This window comes from Amblyraja radiata, chromosome 29, assembly GCF_010909765.2.
Source record: "Amblyraja radiata isolate CabotCenter1 chromosome 29, sAmbRad1.1.pri, whole genome shotgun sequence".
Classification (NCBI taxonomy): domain Eukaryota; kingdom Metazoa; phylum Chordata; class Chondrichthyes; order Rajiformes; family Rajidae; genus Amblyraja; species Amblyraja radiata.
The window spans coordinates 7,974,176-8,001,566 of record NC_045984.1 but is presented as its reverse complement, the minus strand read 5'-3'; the positions used below and the strand labels follow the sequence as shown (position 1 = coordinate 8,001,566).

The following is a 27,391-nucleotide window of genomic DNA, read 5'->3' as shown; positions in this document are numbered from 1 at the left end:
TCCCCCTGCAAGTATTAAACCTCAGCCCAGTATTTTTCTCCCTCCCTTCACTGGCTCCCTGTGAGATCCAGGCCATGATAGACTTTCCTCCTTCATTGCTGTGATCTGCAGAAAAAGATGAAAAATGTCTAAAATTGATTCTCCACCCTCTCCCCCTTCTCTCTCACAGTCTCTCAACTGTTTTTGGGCAGAGTTTCTGGCAGTTTCTGAGCTGCCAGCCTACCAGGCATGAGTGACTGAGCTGCCAGCCCACCAGGCCTGAGTGATTGAGCTACCAGCCCACCGGGCCTAAGTGACTGAGCAGCCAGCCCACTAAGCCTGAGTTACTGAGCTGCCAGCCCAATATCCATTCGGCCCACAATGTCCATACCAGCCCTGTGGAAACCAGTCCATTAGGCCCACAACACCCATATTAGCGCTCCAGAAAGCACCCCACCTCTCCCAATGGCCACCAATATTGGAATTGGTGGAGAGGTGGAATATTGTGTTGGGGGACCAGCCCTCCCGTCTGAACATGGGACCCAATGGGTCTGACTTAGTCTAGTATTGTATACAAATGTATAATGTGTTTCACATGATCAATGTACATCCTCTAATAGAAACGTACACACACACAGATGAAATGCAGAGAGAGATCCACACAACTGTTGCATATACACAGCAAACGGGACGTACACACACAAATAACATAAACCCACACATACACTGCAATGCGCATACATGTAGCGTCCATAGATTTACATGCTTGCACAAACAAACAACATGTACATACGTAGAGGCACAAACAAGACATGTACACAACATGTACATGAATCCATTCCTATACTTTAAAAGTAGATAGACACAAAATGCTGGAGTAACTCAGCGGGTCAGGCAACATCTCTGGAGAGAATGAATGGGTGATGTTTCGGGTCGAGACCCTTCTCCACACTGATGTCAGGGGGGGGGGGGGGTGCGGGGCAAAGATAGAATGTAGTTGGAGACAGTAAGACAAGTGGGAGGACTGGGAAGGGGGAAGGGATAGAGAGGGAAAGCAAGGGCCATCTGAAGTAGGTGTTCCTCGAGAACATTTCATGAAGTAAAATGTTGTCAATCTCAAAGATTTGGTCAATGGCATAACAGGTGATCCCTGGGTTATGGCTGTTCGGGTTATGCAAATTCATTTTAACATAATTTACAACATTAAGAGTTTGAATAGCATTTACTCACACAGAATTCTTGTGGGGGAAGAAAGTAAATAAATCAGCAGAAAGTATGTTTTTTCCAATGTGCTCTGTGACACTAATGCAAATGATGTGGCTTCACATTATGAAAAATTACAATATGAATTGTTTTGTTGAATTCAACCCTTCCCCCCCCCCCACCCTCCATCCCCTCCCCTTCCCCTTTAAAGCAGAGATTGCCTGAAATTGTATTTTATTTAATTTTTAATTGTTTACTGTATATCTTGCTATTACTTGCGTACAAAGCACCAAGGCAAATTCCTTGTATATTGACTAATAAAATATATTCAATTCAATTTAGTCCATTCAATTTCCACAGCCAAAATGATGGCCTATTTCGTAAGAATCAGTGGTTGAAATAAAGCTTTGTATATCAAACCATCATAAATCAAGAAATATCCAAACACTAAAATATGTACTCACAATGCATATACACATATACAAAAGGTCATAACAGAGATGTATACACAAACAACAGGTATACATGTACAAACATACAGATGCAGAGTCGGAGCGTTTTTCGAGCTATACAGCTCAGCAGTAGGCCCTTCAGCCCACCTTGTCCATGCTGACTAAGTTGGCATGTTGGGCTAGTCACATTTGCCTGCATTTGGCCCATAACCTTCCAAACTTTTCCTATCCATGTATCTGTTTAAATGTCTTTACTACATGAGCACAATGACAGACAGACATACACACAAACACTGCATAAAGTTATTTAGAGTGGGAATATGATTTTGATATGTCTCCTCATTCAAATACTCCAGCCATTTTGGAGCACCTTAAACCTACTTGGGACGACAGATGGCACAATGGGCTAAGTGTTCGGCTGGCAACCGGAAGGTAGCCGGTTCGAATCCCGCTTGGAGTGCATACTGTCGTTGTGTCCTTGGGCAAGACACTTCACCCACCTTTGCCTGTGTGTGAATGTGTGTGAATGTGTGTGAGTGATTGGTGGTGGTCGGAGGGGCCGTAGGCGCAGATTGGCAGCCACGCTTCCGTCAGTCTGCCCCAGGGCAGCTGTGGCTACAGAAGTAGCTTACCACCACCGAGTGTGACTGAGGAGTGAATTAATAATGCGATGTAAAGCGCCTTGAGTATTAGAAAGGCGCTATATAAATCCCATCCATTATTATTATTATTACTTTGTCTTTCGATGAACACTTTGAGCACCAACACTCTTCCTACATCAGTCTGAAGAACTATTGCAATAAAATTTTCCCCAAAACCAACTCATCTGCCACTCGATGTTCATACATGGTAGGAGCAGAATTAGGCCATTCGGCCCATCAAGTCTACTCCGCCATTCAATCATGGCTGATCTATCTTTCCCTCAAAACTCTATTCTCCTGCCTTCTTCCCATAACCCCTGATAATCAAGAATTTATCAATCTCCACCATAAAAATATCCATTGACGACCTCCACCGCCTTCTATGTCAATGAACTCCACAGATTCACCACCCTCGGACGAAAGAAATTCCTCCTCAATTCCTTTCTAAAGGTACATCCTTTAATTCCGAGGCTATGGCTTCTGGTCCTAGGCTCTCCCACGAGTGGAAACATCCTCTCCGCATCCAAGCCAAGCCTTTCACTATTCGAGCCTTGGTGCTGACGGAGGAAGGGACACTCTCCTGGGTTGGATGTGCAGAGAAGCCCATCCACTTTCAGGTGTGCATTGTGAGAGGGGGCAGGGCCATGTCGAATGACTTCCACCACCCACCCAGAGGTTCGATGAATTAAAGTCCCATCAGGTTGGCTATGCAAGGGACTCCAGTGGCTGCATCCATGAGTCGATGGCATTTGTCTACAGCCTTCACAGCTGACTGTTGGTGACTGCAGGCCAAAAGGCAGAGAAATATTGTTAACCTCAGCAGGATAGTGTACTCGCTCGTGGTGGATAAAGGCATCGTTACACAAAAATGACCTTTAAAAGCTTGCGGACAATGAAGTTTAAAAACAGCTTGAGGGTGGAATACAATGTGGCACAATTGCAAACACCTTCACAAAGAGTTCTGTGGGACTTTGTGAGGGAAACCATAAAACATTTTTCAGAACAGTTTTACGATTTCGCCGCAAGGGGTTGGTCACAGGAGACCTTCATGTCGGCATTCGGAACGTCCCTCTGCAGAACCGCGATCCTTCCTGACCTTTCACAGGCACGTTCCACCGTGAGTTGAGCAGGTTTGCAAGGCTATCTGATGCTGAAAGGGTTAATTATACTTGCTCGAACTGGAGCCAGGATCAATGCAATGTGCGGTGTTTAATATGAAGCAAGCTTTAAATTTTTTAAATCGCTGGTGCTTGAAGGCTAGGACAAGAACCTCCAAAGCCTAAATATTTTATGTATCATATTTCCTTTTATATTTTATTCATGATGTTGTTCATGTACTTCATCAGCACAAGCCTTAGCAAAGGGGATAGCGAATTGATTGCAGTGTAATTTAGCTTGCTGCCTGCCGAGGACCGCTGGGTGTCTGGGCAGAGGAAGCTTTGTAGGTGGCATGTGTCTCTGTTGTTCAAAAGAAGAAGGATCGAGATGGAGTCTGGCACCCTGTGAGCAAAACTCACCCTTGGTCCAACAAATACAATAGAATGCTGCTCAATAATTCACACAACTCTTTTGAGTTCAGCTTTGTACAATTGCCAGTTTTCAAAGAAGGAAAATGCGAGGGCCTTAGATATAGAGGCAGGTGCCCAAGGCATTGCTGTAAGGCTGACTTCTTCCGCCGACCAAGGCAGTTTTTGCTTTTAACTTCTATACCAAAGTACTAAATATGCATCAGGATTTTATAAGAAATTGCTCACTGTATTTCTTGCGCTCAGTTAAATTTCACGCTGCACTTACAAACAATGTAATGCATTTGGAATGATTTGCAAATCTGTTCGTCCTGGGAGTACACGTCCTTTCAGTGGGATCAACAGACTTGCAAGTCTGCTAAAATTAGTTATTAACCACATTGTCAGTCTATTTAACCCTTTACACCTTCACCAGGTCCACCAGCCTCAACAGAATAGATATTGAGAGAACGTTTCCCTCTGTAGGAAAATCTAGAACCAAGGAGCATTGTTTCAGAATAAAACGCTGCCCATTTAAGATGGGGATAAGGAGGATTATCTTCTCCTTGCAGTACATCTCCACCCCAAGATCCGTGGAGGTGCAGTAGTTGGGTCTATTCAAGGCCAAGATCGAGAGAAGGGATCTATAGGAGGTACTGCCATTACCCTCAAAGGCCCACATCACCCTAGCCATGCTTTCATTTCATTCCTGCCATCAGGAGAAAGGTACAGGAGCCTGAAAATCATTCACACCAGGTTCAATAATATCTGGAAGAGGCAAAACATTCAAAAGGTAGATCACGTGAAAGGCCCTGACCAGTGGAGCCATGGACCCCAGGCTGGAAGATTGTCTACTCTGGAAGCTCCTTCTCAAGCAACAGGGGTGGCACAGTGACACCGCTGGTAGAGCAGCTGCCTCATGGCACCTGATACCCAGGTTCGATCCTGACCACAGGTGCTGTCTGTGTGGAGTTTGCATGTTCTCTGTGACCGCATGAGTTTCCTCCGGGTGCTCTGGTGTACATCGATATCCCAAAGATGTGTAGGTTAATTGGCCTCTTTAAATTCTCCTAACATCGGGAGTGGATGTGAAAATGGGATAACATGGAACTCGTGTGAATGGGTGATCAATGGTTAGTATTGATTCGGTGGGCCAAAAGGCCTGTTTCCATATTGTATATTTCAATCAATTCATGGATACTTTTGAACAAATCTCATGCCAAATTCAGATATATCACATACTCGTGGAATTTTGATTCAATGGAGCAGAGAACTACTTAGTATGAAGGTAAAATCCAGAGCCAACAATGGTCGTTCTTAAACCAACCTGAGGCCTGAAACTTAAAATTATTTTCCATAACCTCAAGAGTCAAGACTTTAGAGATGCACACCCACCAAGTCCACGGCGACCAGTGCTCACCTCGTATACTAGCACCATCCTACTCTGTAGGGACAATTTACAGTTTACCGAAACCACTTATTCTACAGACCTGTATGTCTTTGGAGGGTGGGAGGAAACCGGAGCACCCGGAGAAAACCCACGTGGTTACATGGAGAACGTGCAAACTCTGTACAAACAGCGCCCGTAGTCAGGATCGAACTCCGGCGCTGCAAGACAGCAACGCTACCGTTGCTCCACTGCGCCGTCCCAGAAGAGAGAGGTATAACTGTTTTATTGTCATATGTCCCGAAACGGAATAATGAAATTCTTACTTGCAGCAGCACAACAGACTGAGAGGGTTTTCTGAAGAAAAAGAGGTCCTGCTGCATGAAGATTATTAATGATCAAAAACATGACCGATTATAAGCAAACAATCAGACGATGAAGGGCCTCTGCCCGAAACGTCACCTATTCCATTTTTCCTGAGACGCTGGCTGGCCCGCTGAGTTACTCCAGCATTTTGTGTCTGTCTGCTATCAGTCTTATTGACGGAATGTGTCAAATAAAGTATGTTCGGTCTGCAGATCCCTAGATTTTTAACCATGTTCTGGCAATTAGGTTCCCAGATTATTATTTTTTTGTAGGAAAATGTTCCTGTTCATAATTCCAGGAGAAGAACTTCCTTTATGGATTCATCTCTTCGCCTCCTCCCCTCACCCCGTCAACACAACGTTCGTCCTTTCTTGCTCAGCAGTGGAAGATGTTAGGCCGATCAATATCAGATTCAGTGATCGATCAAAGCAGAGCGAGACACAGCCAGTCACTCATTTATTCTCTGGGCTGGATACCACACAGCGATTACTTCAAAGAGTCAATATCTACCCAGGCTTTATACCAGTTTGAGCCTGGAACGGTTCAAGATCTTCCCTCCTGCCAACAAACAGCGTGAGCCAAAGAACTCTCCTTCCCGATAAAATCTCCAGCTGGGTGAAGCAATGTAGTACAAAGAAAGACACATAAAGCTGCAGTGATTCAGTGGGCCAGACAGCATCTCTGGAGAAAAGGAATAGGTGACGTTTCGGGTCATAGGATCATAAGATCATAAGTGATAGGAGCAGAATTAGGCCATTTGGCCCAGCAAGTCTACTCTGCCATTCAATCATGGCTGATCTATCTCTCCCTCCTAACCCCATTCTCCTGCCTTCTCCTCATAGCCACTGACACCTGTGCTAATCAAGAATCTATTTATCTCGGCCTTAACTATATCCACTGATGGCCTCCACAGCCTTCTGTGACAGAGAATTCCACAGATTCACCACCCTCTGGCTAAAGAAATTCCTCCTCATCTCCTTCCTAAAATAACATCATTTAATTCTGAGGCTATGACCTCTAGTCCCAGACTCTCCCACTAGTGGAAAAATCCTCTCCAAATCCACTCTATCCAAGCCTTTCACTGCTCTGTACGTTTCAATCAGGTTCCCCCTCATTCTTCTAAACTCCAGCGAGTACAGGCCCAGTCAAACACTCATCATATGTTAACCTAGTCATTCGTGGGATAATTCTAGTAAACCTCCTCTAGACCCTCTCCAGAGCCAGCACATCCGCCCTCAGACATGGTGCCCAAAATTGCTCATAATCTTCCACATGTGGCCTGACCAGCGCCTTATAGAGCCTCAGCATTACATCCCTCTCGAAATAAATGTTAACATTGTGTTTGCTTTCTTTACTACCGATTCGACTAGCAGATTAACTTTTTGGGAATCCTGCTCCAGTACTCCCAAGCCCCTTTGCTCCTCTCTCCCCATTTTCAAAATAATCTACGCCTTTATTCCTACTACCAAAATGCATGACTCCACACTTTGCTACACTATATTCCATCTGCCACTTATCTGCCCACTCTCCCAACCTGTCCAAGTCCTTCTGCAGAGTCCCTGCTTTCTCCGCACTACCTGCGGAGGCCCATTTCGTTGAGACCCTTCTTCGGACCGAGAGTCAGGCGAAAGGGAAGCGAGAGAAATAGACTGATATAGAGACTTATAGAACCAATGAACGAAAGATATGCAAAAAAGTAACCATGATAAAGGAAACAGGCCATGTTTGCTGTGGGCTAAGTGTTGGGCTGGCAACCTGAAGGTGGCCGGTTCGAATCCTGCTTGGAGTGTGTACTGTCGTTGTGTCCTTAGGCAAGACACTTCACCTACCTTTGCCTGGGACTAGAGACGGAAATTAGCTACTGATTGGCTACAATCTCGCATATTTACATGCAAATGTTCATTAATATGCACTGTCCCTATAAACAAAACATTATTATGTTTGCTGTGGGCTAGGTGAAATAGCTGGATCCACTGTCATAGTGGTGTCAGGGTAACTATTAATCTTCGACTGCAGCAATTCTTGCTGCCTTTAGATTTGATTATCTTTGCATAGGCAATAATCTAAACTCTTTACAATGAATCAATTTAGGTCACATGCCTTGAAAATATTTTTTCAAAATATGTATTGTGTAATCTATATGTGACTTTAGGTCTCACTTAACCTAAAGCCACATAAAAAGCATGAAACGATTTTTGAAGTAACAAAATCACGTCAAAAACACAAACTGCTGGAGTAAATCTGCGGGTCAGGCAGCATCCCTGGAGAACCTGGAGAGTGTGGTGATTGCAATGTTCTCCCATCGACCGCGTGGGTTTTCTTCTTGTGCTCGGGTTTCCTCCCACTTTCCAAAGACTTGTGGGTTTGTAGATTAATTGGCCACTGTACACTGCCCCTAGTGTCAAGGGAGTGGATGCGAAAATGGGAGAACTGAATGGGGATCGATGGTCAGCATGGACTCGGTGGGCCGAAGGGCATGTTGCATGCCGTCTCTGTAAAGCTAAACTAAACTAATGCAAAAGGCAACCAATCTTCAAATAAAAAGTGTTTACATATAACCTCCCTGCAATAATCAAACTGACATATTGCCTTTCAGAATGCAACTGCCTACTCACAGCTGGATGCCATTTAAGAGATTTGCTGTGGAAAATGACACGACAAATCTCTTTTATTGGCATGTAAAATCTTTTATGTAACATCAAGAGTCAAGAGTCAAGAGAGTTTTATTGTCATGTGTCCCAGATAGGACAATGAAATTCTTACTTGCTGCAGCACAACAGAATATGTAAACATAATACAGAACGGGGGAGATAAAAGCTCAGTGTGTCTATAGACCAGAGACCATACATACACAATAAATAAACAGATAAGGTTCAATAGTAATAATAGACTGTTATTGTTCAGAGCTTATTTGATGTTGTGTTTAATAGCCTGATGGCTGTGGGAAAGTAGCTGTTCCTGAACCAGTTCCTGAACCTGCATGTTACAGATTTTAGGCTCCTGTACCTTTTTCCCAATGGCAAAGGAGAGATGAGTGTGTGGCCAGGATGGTGTGGGTCTTTGATGATGTTGGCAGCCTTTTTGAGGCAACGACTGCGATAGATCCCTTTGATGGTGGGGAGGTCAGAGCCGGTGATGGACTGGGCAGTGGTCACAGCTTTCTGCATTCTTTCCCGCTCCTGGACGTTCAAGTTGCCGTACCAGGCCACGATGCAGCCAGTCACTATGCTCTCTACTGTGCACCTGTCGAAGTTTGAGAGAGTCCTCCTGGACATACAAATGCCCCTGTCCCACTTAGGAAACCTGAACGGAAACCTCTGGAGACTTTGCGCCCCACCCAAGGTTTCCGTGCGGTTCCCAGAGGTTCCCGAAGGTTTTTGTCAGTCTCCGTAATGGTCGAAAGTGGTTTCCGCTTCTTCTATGTTCCGGCGATTATTTAAAAAAATGTAAAAAACGGCCGTGACTAAAAATAGGTTGCCGTTTTAAAAATCGTTAATTTTTTAGTCGGAGCCGGTTGCGATGCTAGTTGAAGGTGGTTGCCGGCGGTTGCAGGTGGTTGCGGAGGTTGCAGGTAGTGGAAGGTAAGCATTAAAATCGGCGAATTCAATGTTCATACCTGTGAGTTGTAAGCCTCACAGCTACCCAAGCGGAATATGAGATGCTGTTCCTTCAGTTTCTCTCTTTCCTCCCAGTGTTTATAGTTTAGTTTAGACATACGGCGAGGAAACAGATCTGTCTGCCCACCAGGTCCAAGCTGACCAACGATCAGTTCTGTCCTACACCTACCTCCTAGGGACAATTTAGCGAAGCCAATTAACCTGCAAACCTGCATGTCTACATAAATAGATAAATAGATTCATAAAAGCCATGAACCTGCGTGGCACCAATTAAACAGTGGGTGAGAGACACCAGCTTGAATGCTGTTAACAATCTCGTTCAATTAAATAAATTGTGGCTCCCTGACTTATGTCTATGCATGGAGTTTGACTGCGACAATTCCACAATTATGATAGGGTTGCTGATCTAGTGTATGGCTGTGGGTCTGCAGCCCCAGGTTCTCGTAAAGCTGCATGGCTTTGCTGTTCTTGCTGCTTCAGCTTTCACTTCAAGACTAGGTGGGAAAATGCTGCAAAGGGGAGGCGTGCGGTCCTTCTGTTACAGGGTGTTGAGTTGTACCCGCAGGGTCACCACTGAATATAAATAGAGGGAGTGGACGTGGAGAGGATGAGTCCAGGGCCAGAGGGCACAGCCTCAGAATAAAAGGACTTACCATAAAGGGCCTGTCCCACTACGCAACTTTTTCGGTGACTGCCGGCACCCATCATAGGTCGCCAAAAATTTACAACATGTTGAAAACTCAGCGGCGACCAGAAAGACGCTACGACTCTGGGTGACTAGGAGACTACTCACGACCATACTTGCGACACCCTGGCGACATGTCGTGGGGTGAAGCTTGTATGGTCGTGAGTAGTCGCCCAAAGAGTCGTACCTTGTTCTGGTTGCCGCTCGATTTTCAACATGTTGAAAATTTTCGGCGACCTGTAACGACCTATGACGGTGGCCGACAGTCGCCAAAAAAGTCGCGTAAGTGGGACAGGCCCTTTAGAAAGGAGGTGAGGAGGAATTTCTTTAGCCTCCAAAAATTAAGTAGTATTATCTAAACGGTATCAGAATACCACAGCCGTAGTGTGAGGAGATTTTAACTCATGCTTCTGGTTAAATTATAACTATAAATAAATTCACGATAATTCTACCTAACCCTGCTCACACCCCAGTCTGATTTTGGATACAGTGTGCAAATATCGTGCACTATTTTATCCAAACATTCAGACATTTATCATAGTTGCATTTTTCAGGTGCTAAATCATTACATTTTACAGAATAATTGTGTCATATCTTCCTCCAAAATATGTCTGCAGGGTAAACACAACCAACCTCCCTTCCTGCGACTCCATCTACACTTCATGCTGCCTTGGCAGGGCCAGCAGCATAATCAAGGACCAGTCTCACCCCGTCCCCCCCCTCCCCCATCAGGCAAGGGGGTCAGTAACATTGGAGCTCGCAGGTCCCTGGTGGGAGACCGCTTTTCCAAGCTCCGCAACGGCAACGTCTCCCGCCGGAACCGCAGGGTTTAAAGGACATGGAGCCAGGGCCTAACATCGCCCGGCATGGTTTAAACGGCCACAGGACTTGCCATCGCCCGCCGGGCACTTTAACATCGGAGCACCAGTTCGCCTCGATGCTGCAGCTGGAGAAGAACAAAGGGAAGAGATAAAGACTTTGCCTTCCATCACAGTGAGGAGGTGTTGGAGATTTACTGACTTAACACAGTTTACATAAACATCCATGTTAAGTGTTGGTCTTGGGTTTTTTTGTAATGTAAAAAATTGTAGAAATGAAATTTCGTTCAAACCTAGGTTTGAATGACAATAAATAACATTCCATTCCAAGGGGTACAGAAGTTTGAAAACGCATATCTCCAGATTTAGAAACAGTCTCTTCCCAGCTGTTATCAGGCAACTGAATGGTCCTCTCATCAGCTGGAATGCAGTCCTAACCTCCCATCTGCCTCATTGGAGACCTTTGAGCTATATTTAATCGGACTTTTATCTTGCACTAAATATTGCACCCTTTATCTGTGGACGGCTTGATTGTAATCATGTATGGTCTTTCCTTCGACTGGATAGCACGCAAACAAAAGCCTTTCACTGTACTTCGGTACACGTCGCCGTAGTAAACTAAACTAAACAGTGTAAAACACATGATCAACGTTAATTTTGGGAGGGTTTTCTTGAGGGTAGGTCAGCAGTTGCAGTGGTAAGAAATGGCTATGCACACTTGACCAAGTTGCCGTGTTGCCATGACGACTGGCTCTTGTGGTGGTGTTGCTCCTCCATTTATAACCTGTGTGTCCTGATCAACAGTATTTTATATGGGTATCAGTTCTTACATAACGGGAAACCTTTAAAGTACATAATAAAAGTGAAGGACTGTGCATGCATTGTTTAAACATTCATGGAATTGCTTGGCAGCGACAGGACAATTCAGTACACGGCATCTGCTTTGGTGTTTTTAAGATACCATCCAAATAATCTCTTTCCTTATCCTTTCCAAATAGTTTGACAGATGTTTCCTTTACGATAGTACTTCCAATTCCTTTTATATGGTTATTTTTGATCTCTCTACCACATGGGTTGCTTGAATGATCAACACTGGTTCTGACATGAAAATATATAATGGGGGAGAAAAACCCCCCAAATAACCAGCAGTAGAGTTTTTGCCTTACAGCGACAGAGACCCGGGTTCGATCCCGACTATGGGTGCTGTCTGTTCAGAGTTTTACCTTCTCCCTGTGACCGCGTGGGTTTTCTCCGAGATCTTCGGTTTCCTCCCACACTCCAAAGATGTACAGGTTTGGAGGTAGATTGGCTTGGTTTTGTATACTTGGTATAGGTGCACATTGTCCCTAGTGTGTGTCGGCTTGTGTTAGTGTGCGGGGATCGCTGGTCGGCGTGAACTCGGTGGGCCGAAGGGCTTGTTTCCGCTCTGCATCTCTAACCTAAACTAAAGGCAACGGTGAAACAAACTTGAGTGCTAGTTTGGAACTGATAGACTGAATTCCCTCTTTCGATGGTGTACGTTATTAGAGTCATGCAGCATGGAAACAGGCCCTTCGGCCCAACTTGCCCATGACGACCAAGCTGCCCCATCTCCACTAGTCCCACCTGCTGATATAGTATCTGCCTCAACTTCCACCTCTGGTAGCTCAATCCATATACACAACAAAAGTTGTCCCTCAGGTTCCTATTAAACCATAAACCCCTCACTTTAAACCTCTGTGCTCTGGTTCTTAATTCCTCTATTCTGGGTTAAAGACTCTGTGCATTTTCCTGATCTATTCCTCTCGTGATCTTATATCACACCATAAGATTACCCTTCATCTTCCTGTGCTCCAAGGAATAAAGTCCTCTATGCAATCTGTTTTTACCACCCGTGCAGACGATATATTCCAGATCATAACTTGCAAATTTTGCGAATTGATCTTCTACCAAATATCTTAAAATGAATGCCCTCTCCTGCCGATCTCTCCTCCTTTCCTCTATCAAAACCCTTCAATCGTTTGAACTCTTATTTTTGTCTCTTTTTATCTTTCACTGCTCTGAAGAAACAATCCCAGGTTTACTAGGCTCACATTTAATTGGAGCAGTGCGCAACTGGTTCCTTTTGGCTGAGGCCTCACATTGATGCTGAAAACTCAGGCAGATTACTTTTAGCTGATGGTCAGTTGAGTGCAGCTGAGTGCAGTTTCCGACCACTTCAAGCAGGATGCAAGACCACCGAATTCAAGTGCAGTTTCATACCACTTCATTAGCTGATGGTCACTTGTTATCAGTTGCTGTAGTGGGTCCAGACCTCCTGGGAAGGAGCTGCTGATTGAATAAACAAATACCTCCACAACCTTCTTCACAGTTGGCAAGCCGGCTCGATCATGTTATAGAATCATAGATTCATACAGCGTGGAAACAGGCTCTTCAGCCCAACTTGCCCATGCTGACCGAAATGTCCCATCTACACTCGTCCCCCCTGCCTGCATTTGGCCCATATCCATCCAAACATATCCTATCCATGTACCTGTCTAACTGTTTCTTAAATGTTGTGACAGTACCTGCCTCCACTGCTTCCTCCAGCAGCCCCTTCCATACACTTGACACTCGTTGTGCAAAAAATAAAATAGCCCTCAAGTTCCTATCTTTCCCCTCCTCACTTTAAACATATTCTCGATGGTTCTCGGTTCCCCTGCTCTGGGCAAAAGACTCTGTAATTTACGCGATCTATTCCCCTCTATTCACCATGCATTCAACGGCGTTACTTTCAGCTGCCCAAAATATGAGTTAAGAAATAATAAGTGTCAGGATACAACAAGGAGTCTTTGCCTCTCTACACTAGTCTACAATTCTCATGGGATTTTACACTTGTCTTTGACTGAATAAATCCAATCTAACTGAGGTTCAGGCTGTAATCATCGCTAGTATCACAACGTTTGAAATATATTTGGACAGGTTTTTGGATAGGAAAGGTTTAGAGGGATATGGGCCAAACGTGGGGCAGGACTGGTGTAGATGGGGCATCTTGGTCAGCATGGGCAAGTTGGGCCGAAGGGCCTGTTTCCGTGCCGTATGTCCCCATGACTTTCTGATTCTAACCACCAGTCAATATATTTATCAATGGTGGGCAATGGAACAGAAATGAATATAAAATAAAAAACTTTATCATTTGCTGTCTTTCCAACATGTAACAAATGTAACAAATAATTCTCTACCTGATCTACTCCAGAAATGAAATAAAGCCACATCATATCAGCCTAGGTACACGGATAGGCAAGGTTTAAAGGGATATGGGCCTAATGAGGGCAAATAGGACTATACTGGACGGGACATCTTATCAACATGGACTTGTTGGGTCAAAGTATCTGCTTCTGGCCGGATGACTATGGCTTTGCTCATTATGCTAGTTACAACATGAGTAATGAGGTGAGTCCAGTTAGCTCAGTCTAAATATATAAATCCCAAGACACAAAATTCCCCATTTAAAAAGCCTACAACCAGTTATTGAACACCACCCTTCCCCCAGTTATAGAGGCTAAAATCAATCAAAATCACACTCTGCATGTTGATCAGAGCCAGATACCTTGACTGACCCATCACGAGATTGTGCAAAGGTATGACATGAGAACTATCCAAACACATTCATAACCTTTTTAACTTGTGGACATATCGCAAAGTATGAGTTTTATGAATTACTTGATTGAAATATAGTAGCTATTCCTTTCAAAGGCAAGCAGACCAATTCAGTCTGCCTGAAAGGTCAACCTTCAGCCTCGGACTGATTCCAACAAGATGCTGTACAGAACACCACAGGAGATCCTTTTTCCCTATGGCTATCAAACTATACAACTCCTCCCCCTTGTGCCGTGGGGTAGACTGACTGACTCTGCATCCCCACCTCCAACCCCCGCCCCGCCCCCACCCCTACTATCTTTGCACATCCCCAATCCTTTCCACTCGTCACTTTAGTTTCATGTTTCATGCATCTTGTTGTGTTTTATGACCGCTGGCCGACCAATTTCCCTCCTGGGATAAATAAAGTTCTCTCGTATCATATTGTATCATATATACTTCCACCTGCATCGCTACAGATATTAAAACAATCCTGTGACTTTGTCATCTTTGAGTTTTCCAATGGGCTGGTTATTTAATATTTTAACTCCCCACCAAACGAGCAGCAACATTTCTCTCACACCTCCTTCATCCTACTGTACTCCCTACTCCCTGTTTCTTTTCCGCTCCTCCCACTCACTGGATCCCCTTCCCACCCCTCCCCTCTCTGTTATTGAATTGGTTACATTTCTCATCTTCCTTTCCAATCTGATTCCAGAAGTCAGATTTCTTCTCCCAGCCTCCATTGTTACCTGACCACATGAAGTGACCATCTATCACTTGCTAGCTCTTGCCTCATTCCTCGCCCCAACATCCTTATATCGGCTACTTCCTCTCTACTCTTCCAGTCAAGATGAAGGGTCTCGATCCCCGAGCGTCAACCATCCATTTCCCTCCGCAGATGCTGCCTGACCCTTCGGCTGCTCTCCTTCACTTGTCCCAGTTGTGGATCGTTCTCCAAGTCTGTCTTGGAGAAACGGCAACCCTCCATCTGTTTCCGTGTGTTGGGACCCGGAAAAGATGGTAAGACAGGTCACCCATATTGGTCTGGCACATCCTTTGTTCATGCTGGATCAAGATGACAAGCAGGGCCGGAGTGTTCGTGGCCTTCTCCCAAGAGGGAGGAGATTGGGGGAAGATTGTCTACATTGAGGAGAGGAACTAATTACACCATATCCATCAGAAAACATCTCGACTCAAATGGGATTTTCCTGTTTTAGCCAGCTACTGGTAGACCTGTTTTAGGGCAGCATGGTGGCACAGCGGTGGAGTTGCTGCCTTATAGCTCCAGAGACCTGGGTTCGGTCCTGATCATGGGTGCAGTCTGTACGGAGTTTGCATGTTCTCCCTGTGACCGCGTGGGTTTCTGCGGGTGCTCTGGTTTCCTTCCACATTCCAAAGACATGCAAGTTTGTGGGTTAATTGGCTGCTGTAAAATTGTGTTGGATAGAACTAGTAAACGGGTGATCGCTGGTTGGCATGGACTCGGCGGGCCGAAGGGCCCTTTTTCACTGCTGTGTCTCTAAGCACTTCACTGAAACTTAAAGATTCTGTGACTAAACATTAGGTTTAAATGAGCATTTTAAACTGAGAAAAGAAAGAATACGTTTTGGGGCTCGTCCCACGATGGTGGAAGAACAATGAAATGTAGTGCTTGCACTAAATTGAAAAAAGCGAATATTGCCCCATATTTTCAATATTAAATGATTTCCATTGTTTTATGTTTTATACTGCCATCATAGAGTCTGTCCTCACCTTGTCCATCATGGTCTGGTTTGCCTCAGCCGGAGGCTGCAGCGCATCATTCGATCAACCGGGTAGATTGTTGGCTGCAATCTTCCCCCCATCGACAAACTGTACACTGCAAGGGACAGGAAGTGAGTGGGTAAGATTATCTCTGACCCCTCTCACCCTGGCCACAAACTCTTTGAAGCACTTCCCACTGGAAGGTGACTCTGGACTGTCAAAGCCTCCACAGCCAGACATAAAAACAGCTTTCTTTCCACGAGCAGTAGCTCTACTCAACAGCCAAAAGTCTGTAGCTTCCTATTGCTCTGGTATTTTATTACATTCTTCACATTTAAATTACAATGTTTTATTTTTTTTATTGTCTGCTGTCGTGTTGTTACTTGCGAGCAAAGCACCAAAGCAAATTCCTTGTATGCATGCATACATACTTGGCTAATAAAATGTATTCAATTCAATTCAATGAATCTATATTATAGCTCCAGAAAGTCACTGCACAGTTAGTTCTGCACGTAAAGTGAAGGCCTCTGTGGAAGTGATTGCTTACCTTTCATCAACAATGTATTCTAATCATAAAACCAATTTATCAACACACCTCCTCAGGGTAATAATTTCAATACCAATTGGATAACATTGAATTGTAGGTGGACACCAAATATCAAATGTCAAACCCATTTCAAAATCATGAGTTTGGGTGATGTGACCATTGTAAATCAGTATTGTTTTCCAGAAAGTAAACAGTTGGCTAACACAAAGAACAAACTACTGAAATAAATCACGTTAATCTGGATCACCTTCCCCTGGTCTGGCATGGTTCCCAGTGCAAATAGGATGCAAGGGTCAATGAGTTTACACAATATAGTACAGAGGAGTTGAATTACTCTGAAAGGTACAATATTTCCTTCATTGACTTACAAAAGACATTTAATTGAAGTGCAGCCTGAAATTTCACTCAGAAATGACATGACCTACGAATTCTTCAAACAGCCAAGTGCTATAGTTTATGGGCGCCAAATCTGGATCGATCTTGGAAACGCTCAACGTGGATTGATTCATGGCTTTTTAGGCCGAGATAAACAAGCTTGTTTGGTTTATCAAAGCTACGATCCCAGTTCACTGCCGCACCTGCCAGATTAATCCAAAGATCTACGCTGCAGAGCACTCTTCAAAGATATTGAGGAAATACATATGCAAATAATTTACATTCTGGAGGGCATAGCTGGAAGGTCAGAGTGGGCAAGTTTAAAGGAGATGTGTTGGGCGTTTATTTTTTTGCAGGGTTGGATGCCGGGGTGGAAAGTGCAAGCAGATACAATGTGAGAGGTTTTTGTTAAGTACATAGACATGCAGGGAATGGGTGGGTGGCGGGGTTGGGGCAAAAACGGGCAGAAGGAATTAGTTTACGTAGACATCATGTTCAACACAGCCATTGTGGGCTGGAGGGCCTGTTCCTGGGGTTTGCACATTTTCCCGTCACCACAAGGGTTTTCTCCAGGTGACCGGTTTCCTTCCACATCCCAAGGACGTGTGGGTTCGTGGGTTAATTGGCCTCTGTGAATTGTTCCTGGTGTGGATGAAGTGGGTAAGATAGAACTAGTCTGTACGGGTGAATGATGGAGGTATGGACCCAGTGGGCCAAAGGGCCTGTATCCATGCTGCATCTCTAAACTAACGTGAACTGTGCTGCACTGTTCTATGTCTATGCAGCCCCCCTATCAGTAAGTTGTCGACTTTGTGCATGCATGTAATTCATAGGGAAGATGGCCTACCATGTTGTAAATAAACATGTTGTAAATGTGCAAACCATTGTTTTGTCCATGACAAGGTGATATTTATTAATCATAGAAGAATGAATGGAAAATATGAGGAAAGAGAACAGTACTTGGGAATGGTGGAGGTAGAACCATTACGGCAGCTGGGAAATTTATATATAGAGCCATAGAGTGATACAGCATGGAAACAGGCCCTTCGGCCCAACTTGCCCACACTGGCCAACGTGTCCCAGATACACTAGTCCCACCTGCCCACATTTGATCCATATCCCTCCAAACCTGTCCTATCCATATACTTGTCTAACTATTTCTTAAACATTGGGACAGTCCCAGCCTTAACTGCGTCCTCTGACAGCTTGTTCCATACACCCACCACCCATTGTGTGAAAAAGTTACCTCTCAGATTCCTATTAAAACTTTTCCCCTTCACCTTAAACCTATGTCCTCTGGTCCTTGATTCACCTACTCTAAGCAAGAGACTCTGTGCATCTATCCGATTTATTCCGCTCATGATTTTATACACTTCTGTAGGATCACCCCTAATCCTCCTGTGCTCCAAGGAATAGTCCCAGCCTACTCAACCTCTCCCTGTAGCTTAGACCCTCTAGTCCTAGCAACATCTTCTCTGTACCCTTCCAGCTTGACAACATCTTTCCTATAACATGGTGCCCAGAACTGAACACAATACTCTAAATGCAGCCTCACCAATGTCACCAACTGCAACATGACCTCCCAATATACACTTTTAAACTGTTCTTGTTTGAAAAGTTTTCAAACAGATTTGGAAAAAAAAGACAAGGAAAATACCGCAGATGCTGGACATTGGAAATAAAACTGAAAATGCTCAACAGATCAGACAGCCACTGTGGAGAGAGAATTAGCTTAAAGACTTTAGGTTGATGATTTTGATTGTAATGGGCCGGTCCCACGAGCATGCGACTCCATGCGGCAAGCGCGACCTAACACGGTCGCTTGAGACGTACGGCCTCGCGGGGCCGGTCCCACTTCGATTGCCGGAGCCATATGGAGTTGTGCGGAGCTGATCCCGACATCGCACGGGGCTCCGGAAAACTGACAGTGTCCAAAAATTCCGTGCAGCAACAGCCTGCTGGCCCGCAGCCGCATTGATGCCGTACACAGCGCCTCAACGCCGTGCGCAGTGTCTGGACGCCGTACACAACGTCTTGACACCGTACGTCCCGCGCGAACATCCCGTGGACTTCGCTCGAACTTCACGTCACTCACTCGACCTCCGCGCGGTCCCCGCTTCTGGTTTGGTCGCGCTCGCTGCATGCAGTCGCTTGCTGGTAGGACCGGCCCTGTACGGGGATCACTCGACCTCCGCGCGACCCCCGCGCGGCCCCCCCTTCCGGTTTGGTCACGCTTGCCGCATGCAGTCGCATGCTCGTGGGACAGACCCTTTAACCTGACAGAAATAGTCAGTTTCTTTCTCCATGGATGCTGCCTGACCTGCTGAGTATTACCAGTATTTTTTGTGAATGTCATTCTTCAGTGAAGGGAGACAAAAATGCTGAAGAAACTCAGCGGGTGAGGCAGCATCTATGGAGCGAAGGAATAGGTGATGTTTCGGGTCGGGTCGGGTCTGAAGAAGGGTCTCAACCCGAAACGTCACCTATTCCTTCGCTCCATAGATGCTGCCTCACCCACTGAGCTTCTCCAGCATTTTTGTCTACCTTTGATTTTTCCCGCATCTGCAGTTCTTTCTTAAACATTCTTCTGTGAATGTCATTCTTAGTGAATGACTTCCAAGCTTATGTTCTGCATATGGTGTTCATAATATGACCTTATCTACTACACCAGGGGAAATCAAACGTAGATTGAGTGATCTCTTTGTGAAGCACCTATGCTCAGTCTGCAGAAGTGACCCTGAGCTTCCAGTTGTCTGCCACTTTAATTCATCACTGCATCCCATTCTGACTGCAGTGTCCTCCACTGTGATAATGAGGACTGTGCAAACTCGAGGAACAGCAATCTGCTGGGTTGTTGCAGAGGCCAGCCCAGACACAAGATTCTATTCTCCAAAGATGGACACAAAATGCTGGAGTAGTACAGCAGAGTTTGTCAAGAAGCATCTCTGGGGAACATGGATAGGTGACGCGTGTGTGGGAAGGAAGTGCAGATGCTGGTTTATATCAAAGATAGACACAAAATGCTGGAGTAACTCGGCTAGTCAGGCTGCATCTCTGGAGAACATGGATAGGTGATGTTTTGGGTTGGAATTTTGTGTCTATCTTTGGTATGACCTGAAACGTCACCTATCTATTTTCTTCAGAGATGCTGCCTGCCCCACTGAGTTGTACCAGCATTTGGTGTCATCTTTGGTATAAACCAGCATCTGTGGTTTATTTTATTTTATTACATTTTTTTTTAAATTACATTTACTGAATTCTCCAATTTAAATTACATTTACTGAATTTCCCTCCATGTGCATCAAGACTTGCCATCTTTTATTACACCATTGCTCTCTTGTATACCCTGGTCAGCTGGGCATCTCCAGACTGTATAAAGACTTTCCAACATTAGCAATATGTTACACAAAAAAGATTAACTGCCCCTTTACAACCACATTATTTCACTCTACCAGAAGAATTACCTTTGTTCCACACATCTCCCTTCCTCACCTTTTCTGCTGCCTAAAGTAACCTCTTTATCTTTTTCTCAGTTCAGATAAAGGGTTTCAGACCTGAAGCGATAACTGTTCCTCTTTCCACAGATGCTGCCTGACATGCTGAGTTTTGTCCACCATTTTGTGTAATTATTTTTGCCGTCTCCACTTTCCAGGCTAGGTTTTCCTGGTCCAATGCATATACAAATCCACCAATTTCATTGACTGCTGATTGGCGTCTGCAAGAACCCAGCGAATCAATCACTTTGAGGGGCACGAAGATATACACAAAATGCTGGAGTAACTCAACGGGTCAGGCAGCATCTCTGGAGATGCTGCCTTACCGGCATTTTGTGTCTACCTTCAGTATAAACCAGCATCTGCAGTTCCTTCTTAACACACTTTTCGGGGGAATTGGGAAGATAAATAAATACTCATCTCTACATCGCACGAACAAATAACTTCAAAATCCTCCCTCACATCTCTGAACAAAGGTACAAAGTGCTGGAGGAACTCAGCTGGTCAGGAATGGACAGACAACGTTTCGGGTCGGGTCCCCTCCTCCAGCATCTGCGGTAACTTTGTGACTCCACCCTACTGAACTGTGATTAAATAATCCAGTACGGATCAGGGACCTTCTCCAGCACCATGTGCCATAAGACTGGCGAGTTTCCTGAAGCAATGCACGTTAAACAAATATAAACAAATCCCTTAATGAAAAATATTGTTGTAATCAAAAGGCAGTCTTATTTTGTACTCCACTTTCCATTATGATCAGTCCTACCTAAATAATTCTAAATAACCGTAGTTTGTAAGTGTCTTCTAACATAGTCTGTGACTTTGGTGTGTTGAGTGCAGAGGGGTAACCTTACTGAGGTGTACAAGATCATAGAAGGTAAGGATAAAGCAAATGCTCACAGCCTTTATCCCAGGGGAGATGATTCTAATACTAAATGATTCTAAAACTGAAAATTAAGGTGAGAGGGGAGAGACTTTAAGAGGAATCTAAGGGGTGTCGTTTCCACGAGGACAGTCTGTATCTGGAATGAGCTGCCAGAGGAAACTATAGATGTAGATAGAATTATGACTTTAAAAAAAACACATTGACAGATATATAGGTTAAGAGGGACCAAGTTGACATATTGGGCTATTTGGCCCCATGCAGGCAAATGTGACTAGCCCAAAATGCCAACTTGGGGCCCAATGCAGGCAAATGTAGGCAAATGCGACTAGCCCAGTATGGTTAGCATGGACAAGGTGGGCCGAAGGGCCCATTTTCGTGCTGTACAGCTCTATGACTCTGAGGGTAGGGCTTCATTCCTGGTTGCATCAAATGAAATACTTCAGTCTAGAAGCAAAAGAAAATTTAGAACTTTCTGTTGACTGTTGCAAAACTTCTGAAATCTTACTGATTAGAGGATATTGTTGGCAATTATTTTAATCAGTAAATGAGGAACAAGCAAATGATTGCCTGACATTGATACCAGTCATCGTGGGTGTTTTATGTTCCGATTGTAATATGTTCAGTCAATTCTATTGTGGTATTGAAGGCAGTTTTGGATGTGTGACGAGCTGCCTCTTCCTTTTACAGGCACCAGAGTTTGATCAATTATTGATGCTGCATTTCATTTTGACCTGAATTATTTTGCTGTAGCACCAGCCCTCCCTTCGTGTATTAGTGATGAGCCTCAGATGAAAGCTATGTTTCCTTCCCACTTTGTAATTCTGCCGTTGCCCTCGGGAACAAGAAACTCATTTCCAATCGAGCTCTAATCAAATTCTGCAGGTTACTGGCTGCTGCGAAGCCCAACCTGTGGAATACAACCCTCATCAGATTACTCTGAGTAGCACCGTGGTTGATCTCTTGAAGCCTGGACATCTGGATGGTGCATATTATTTCTGAGCCGGTTCAGAAATTATTTCTGATCAAAAATTCTCAAAGAATATGAAATTAGTCGTATTACATTTTGTCATCTCGCATCCACTCGTATTAGAAGGTTGGCAAAGCCTTCTTTCTTCCAGTGTGTTTCAATCGTGGCATTTTAGAGGCTTTTGGATAGGAAATTATGGGTATGGAAGATATGGATATGGTTTAGATGCAGGTAGATAAGGGATGGTTTTGGCACCATATTCAGCACGGACATTGTGGGCCGAAGGGCCTGTTCTTGTGCTGCATGGTTCTATGTTCTACTCATTAGCACTGGCAAGACCAGCCCAAGTTACCCTTCTGTGATGCGGTGCATTCTACAGCCCAGGGAAGGATGGCGGCCCCTCAAGAATGTCAGGGAGCAATTGCCCAGAAGGGTCCTGTCCTGAAAAGTCGCCCATCCATATCCTCTAGCAATGCTGCCTGACCTGCTGAATTACTCCAACACCTTGTGCTCTACCTGCATTTTGATGCATTGACCTGAAATCCAATGTGTGAGTCGGATTTACAGGAATGTTTTGAAGAAGGCGTTGACACACTTACACACGTGCATATGTCCCAAAGTCTTCCAAGTGACAACATTGGCCAGGGTCACATTCCGTTTCGGGTGTTGAACCGACTAATGTCCCACAATTGCACTGTCCACCTGTGATTAAAGTCTGGTCTATCAATGCTGGAGGTATGCAGCATATGGGGAGGGAATGCTTAGACGCATCTCGGGTTAGGCCCAGATGTGGCATGTGCTGGACTAGTCCCCCTATTCCCAGTATGCCAGCTATGCCCATGTGCTGAACTGAACCTTCCTGCCCAAGTACCAGAATGATCCCCTCACTCCTTCTGCGTTGGTGGAGAAGACCTGCATTTGTTACCCACTTAGCTGCTCTCTGCAGGTTGCAGGTTAGGGCAAAAGTTTCAATCTTTTGCTTGGCAACACTGTCAAACTTTGCAATCCAGCCAGCACGTTTCCCGCAAATTGTACTGTCTAAAACGAGAACAGCCGAAAATATTTGGCACAAAGGGTGTATGGAACTAGCTGCTGGAGGACTTAGTTGAGGCAGTTACTATCGCAACGTTGAAGAAGAAAGTAGACAGGTACTTGGATAGGATGGGTTCAGAGGGATATGGGCCAAACGTAGGCAGGTGGGACGAGTGGAGATGGGGCATGTTAGCCGGTGGGGGCAAATTGGGCCGAAGGACCTGTTTCCACTCTGTGTGACTCTATGACTCTCGATCATGGATATGAAGCTTGAGAACAGATGAGGGAGACCCTTCATGAAAAGTGTACTTTTTCCATCGAAAATTGAAATCCAAAGCAAAAGGATGGGAATGTATGAAATGGATGGGGAAACCAAGGTCACTGTCTCTGCAGATGTTGAAAGTTTGTGACTTACTCCTGAAGAAATCCTGGCAGCGTGTTGCTTTATTTACGACTTTTTAAAAGACATTTGGGTAGATATATGGATTTAGAAGGCTATGGGCCAAATGCTGGAAATAGAACTAGCCCAGCAGGCCAACTTGGTCAGCATGGAAAGGTGGGCTGAATGGTCTGTTTCTGCACGGGATAACTCTATGTGGATGTTCTAATCTGCCGAGTTATCTTCCAGCAAAACATGAGGTAGATAGTTAAAGTTAAAAATCCTGTGGCAATCAAATAAATTGCTTTATCTGGACAGCAATAATAGTTTTATCATTAACTATTATTATTATTATTATTATTAATTTATTATTTAGTATTAGGCCTGCAACCAGCCTGGATAAGTCTAATGTACTCATGTCTATAAATATACAACATATGTAAACGCACACTGTATATTTACATTGCTGTTGTTGACATTAGATAGCAAACATTGATTCATTTAAATCCACTTCATTGAAAGATTAATTATTGACAAATCTCCCCTTAGGTCAAATAGACCATTTCCTTACACTCTTAGTCATGTCAGTCCCTGCAATGCAGAGAACTCTCTCTCTCCCTCCCTCCCTCTCTCTCCCTCTCTCCCTCTCTCCCTCTCTCCCTCTCTCCCCCCCCCCTCTCTCTCTCTCTCTCTCTCTCTCTCTCTCTCTCTCTCTCTCTCTCTCTCTCTCTTCTCATTCCATAGGTTCAATAACATTTCACATCTAATGACACTTGACAAGTCTAAAATGAATCCATTTATTTGGTCATGGTGGCAATTTTAAAGATCCTTCTGAAAACCTCTCTTTTTAATATTTTCAGACACTCTACCCATGGGACCGCTTCAAATTAGTTGAAGGGAGACTAATTTTGCTGTCATATTTTATTGCGCAGGTGCTGCCTCAGTCGGGGGGGTCAAAGTATAAATTTGCCAAAATAAATAAAAATCAGGGGGCTTTAAATTGTGCCTTAAGGAAGAAAAAAACTGTAAGATGTCTGGAGGAGGCAGTGGGAGACATGGTGCTGGTTAATTGACAGTGAATGTTGAGGTTTGATGGTCTATTGATGAGATCTGAGTTTTGTTGATCTAACTATTTCATGTACAGGCCAGGAGTTTGCAATGTGACGCGTTCATTGTATTTCACTTCCTACCCTTGTCAAAATGGCAGAGGTTGCAAATGCCCAGTCTGAAGAAGGTCTCGTCCCGAAACGTCACCCATTCCTTCTCTCCAGAGACGCTGCCTGTCCTGGCCGCTGAGTTGCTCCAGCATTTTTGTATCTGTCTGCCCGTGTTTGCTCCCCGACTTCCGTAAGTGTTATGTCCCACCGACCCTTGCGTAAGTCAGATGTCGCGCGAGTGGGAGCTCTGATACAGTGAAAGGGTTGGATAGAGTGGATGAAGAGAGGATGTTTCCACTAGTGGGAGAGTCTAGGACTAGAGGTCATAGCCTCAGAATTAAAGGACGTTCTTTTAATAAGGAGATGAGGTGAAATTTCTTTAGTCAGAGGGTGGTGAATCTGTGGAATTCTTTGCCACAGAAGGCTGTGGAGGCCAAGTCGGTGGATATTTTTAAGGCAGAGATCGATAGATCCTTGATCAGTACAGGTGTCAGAGGTTATGGGGAGAAGGCAGGAGAATGGGGTTAAGAGGGAGAGATAGATCAGCCATGATTGAATGGCGTAGGCTTGATGGGCCGAATGGCCTAATTCTATTCCTATTACTTATGATCTTATGAACATAAATGTCATAGAGTCAAATAGCATGAAAACGAGACCCTTTGACCTAACTTGCCCTTGCCAACCAAGATGCCCCTTCTATACTCGTCCCACCTGCCCGTGTTTGGTCCACATCATTCAAAACCTTTCCAATCCATGCCCTTGTATTCTCCTATTCCTTATAGACAATAGGTGCAGGAGCCAGCACCGCCATTCAATGTGATCTTGGCTGATCATCCACAATCTGTACCCCGTTCTTGCCTTCTCCCATATCCCTTGACTCCGCTATCTTTAAGAGCTCTATCTAACTCTTATGACCTTATGATATGAAGGCTGCGGGGGAGCGTCTGCGATAACAGCTGACTGGCTTGCGGAAACGGCCGCATGTGACAGCAGTAGAGTGCTGCTACCGAGAATATCAAGGGGGGTAACTCCAAAATAAAGCAGTGGGGTTAAAGAATTGGTTACGCTTGTGCGAGTTTACCAAAGATGCCTATTCCTCAATCCAGGGAGTGCCTGCATATAGAGTTATGAGAGTCATAGATAAGGTAGACATTCAGAACCTTTTTCCCGGGATGGAAAAAAAATCAAATACTGGAGGGCATAGTTTTAAGGTGAGAGAAGCACAGTTTAAATGGAGATGTGCATTTACACACAAATGATAGCAAGTGGAAAGAACATGGTGCTAGGGTTGGTGATGGAGGCAGATATGATCGCAGCATTTAAGAGGCTTTTGGATAGGCATATGGCTATGGAGGGATATGGATTATGTACAGGTAGATAAGCAATGGTTCTTGGCATCATGTTTGGCACAGACAATGTGGGCCGAAGGGCCTGTTCCTGTGCTGTACTGTTCTCTGTTCCATAAATAGCACCTTCCAATTCCCATATGAATGTGGCTTACACTGCAGGCAATAGTCACAGCAAACACATATTGTGCTGATGATGCAAATTGTCCTCAAGTTACAGATCGCTTGTAAGCGGAAAGGTACTGTTAACTGGGAAAAGTGGATAAAAAAGATCTGAACAACTCCTGTTTTAAGGTACACAAAATTGCTGGGGAAACTCAGCGGGTGCAGCAGCATCTATGGAGCGAAGGAAATAGGCGACGTTTCGGGCCGAAACCCTTCTTCAGACTGTTTTAAGGATGTGTTGCCATACTTAGCTTTGTTTAGTTTAAACGTATAGTATGGAAACAGGCCCTTCAGCCCACTGAGTCCACGCCGACCATCGATCACTCATTCATACTTGTTCAATGTTATCCTATTTTCCCACTCCTGACACACCAGGGGCAATTAATCTACAAACTCTCAAGTCTTTGGGATGTGGGAGGAAATCGGAACACCCGGAGGAAACCCGCGTGGTCAGAGGGAGAACGTGCAAACTCCGCGCAGACCGCAGCCAAGGTCAGGATTGAACCCGGGTCTCTGGCGCTGTGAGGCAGCAGCTCCACCTGCCGCGAGACAGTGCCGTCCCTTGTTCATATAATGTGACAAAGTGGAATTGTTTGGACTTTCACATGCATTGAGGATAATTATAGATTGAAGCAAGTAAATCTAGAAAGGATGAATCAACAAATATCTTATCCATGGACTTTTGCTGCAGGCATTTTTCCTCTGTAGTGATTCAATCTTTACTTTAAAAGAAGTTCAATAGGCAGCAGAGTAAAGTTTGTCTTATATTAGTATGAATTCCAAAGAGGATTTGAATGATCTGAGAGTTGAAATTAGATTGCACTGTTGTATATGTGTGTAGATGTCCTCAGATGCACCACATGCTATGATTTTCTTTGTCCACAGAATGTTTCTGCTTTTAAGAAAGGAGGTTTTATTGATTGCACCACCTCTGTGATTTGCTTAAAAAAACAGCAACACAAATAAAAACCTCCAGAGGCTGCATTCTAACGGTCTAATGCAAGTTTGAAGAACAGCATCTTAACTTCCACCTGGACAAGGGCATCC

At 44.6% G+C, this 27,391-nt stretch overlaps 1 long non-coding RNA gene across 1 annotated transcript; it reads right to left on the bottom strand.

Moving 5' to 3' along the window:
• Positions 1-3,047: 3,047 nt before the first annotated feature.
• LOC116989685 lies at positions 3,048-18,601 on the bottom strand. The gene is made up of 3 exons (XR_004416292.1): positions 18,565-18,601; positions 18,292-18,293; positions 3,048-3,057 (listed from the first exon to the last, which is right to left on the bottom strand). It is a non-coding gene; the product is annotated as an uncharacterized LOC116989685 (long non-coding RNA).
• Between the last annotated feature and the right edge of the window lie 8,790 nt (positions 18,602-27,391).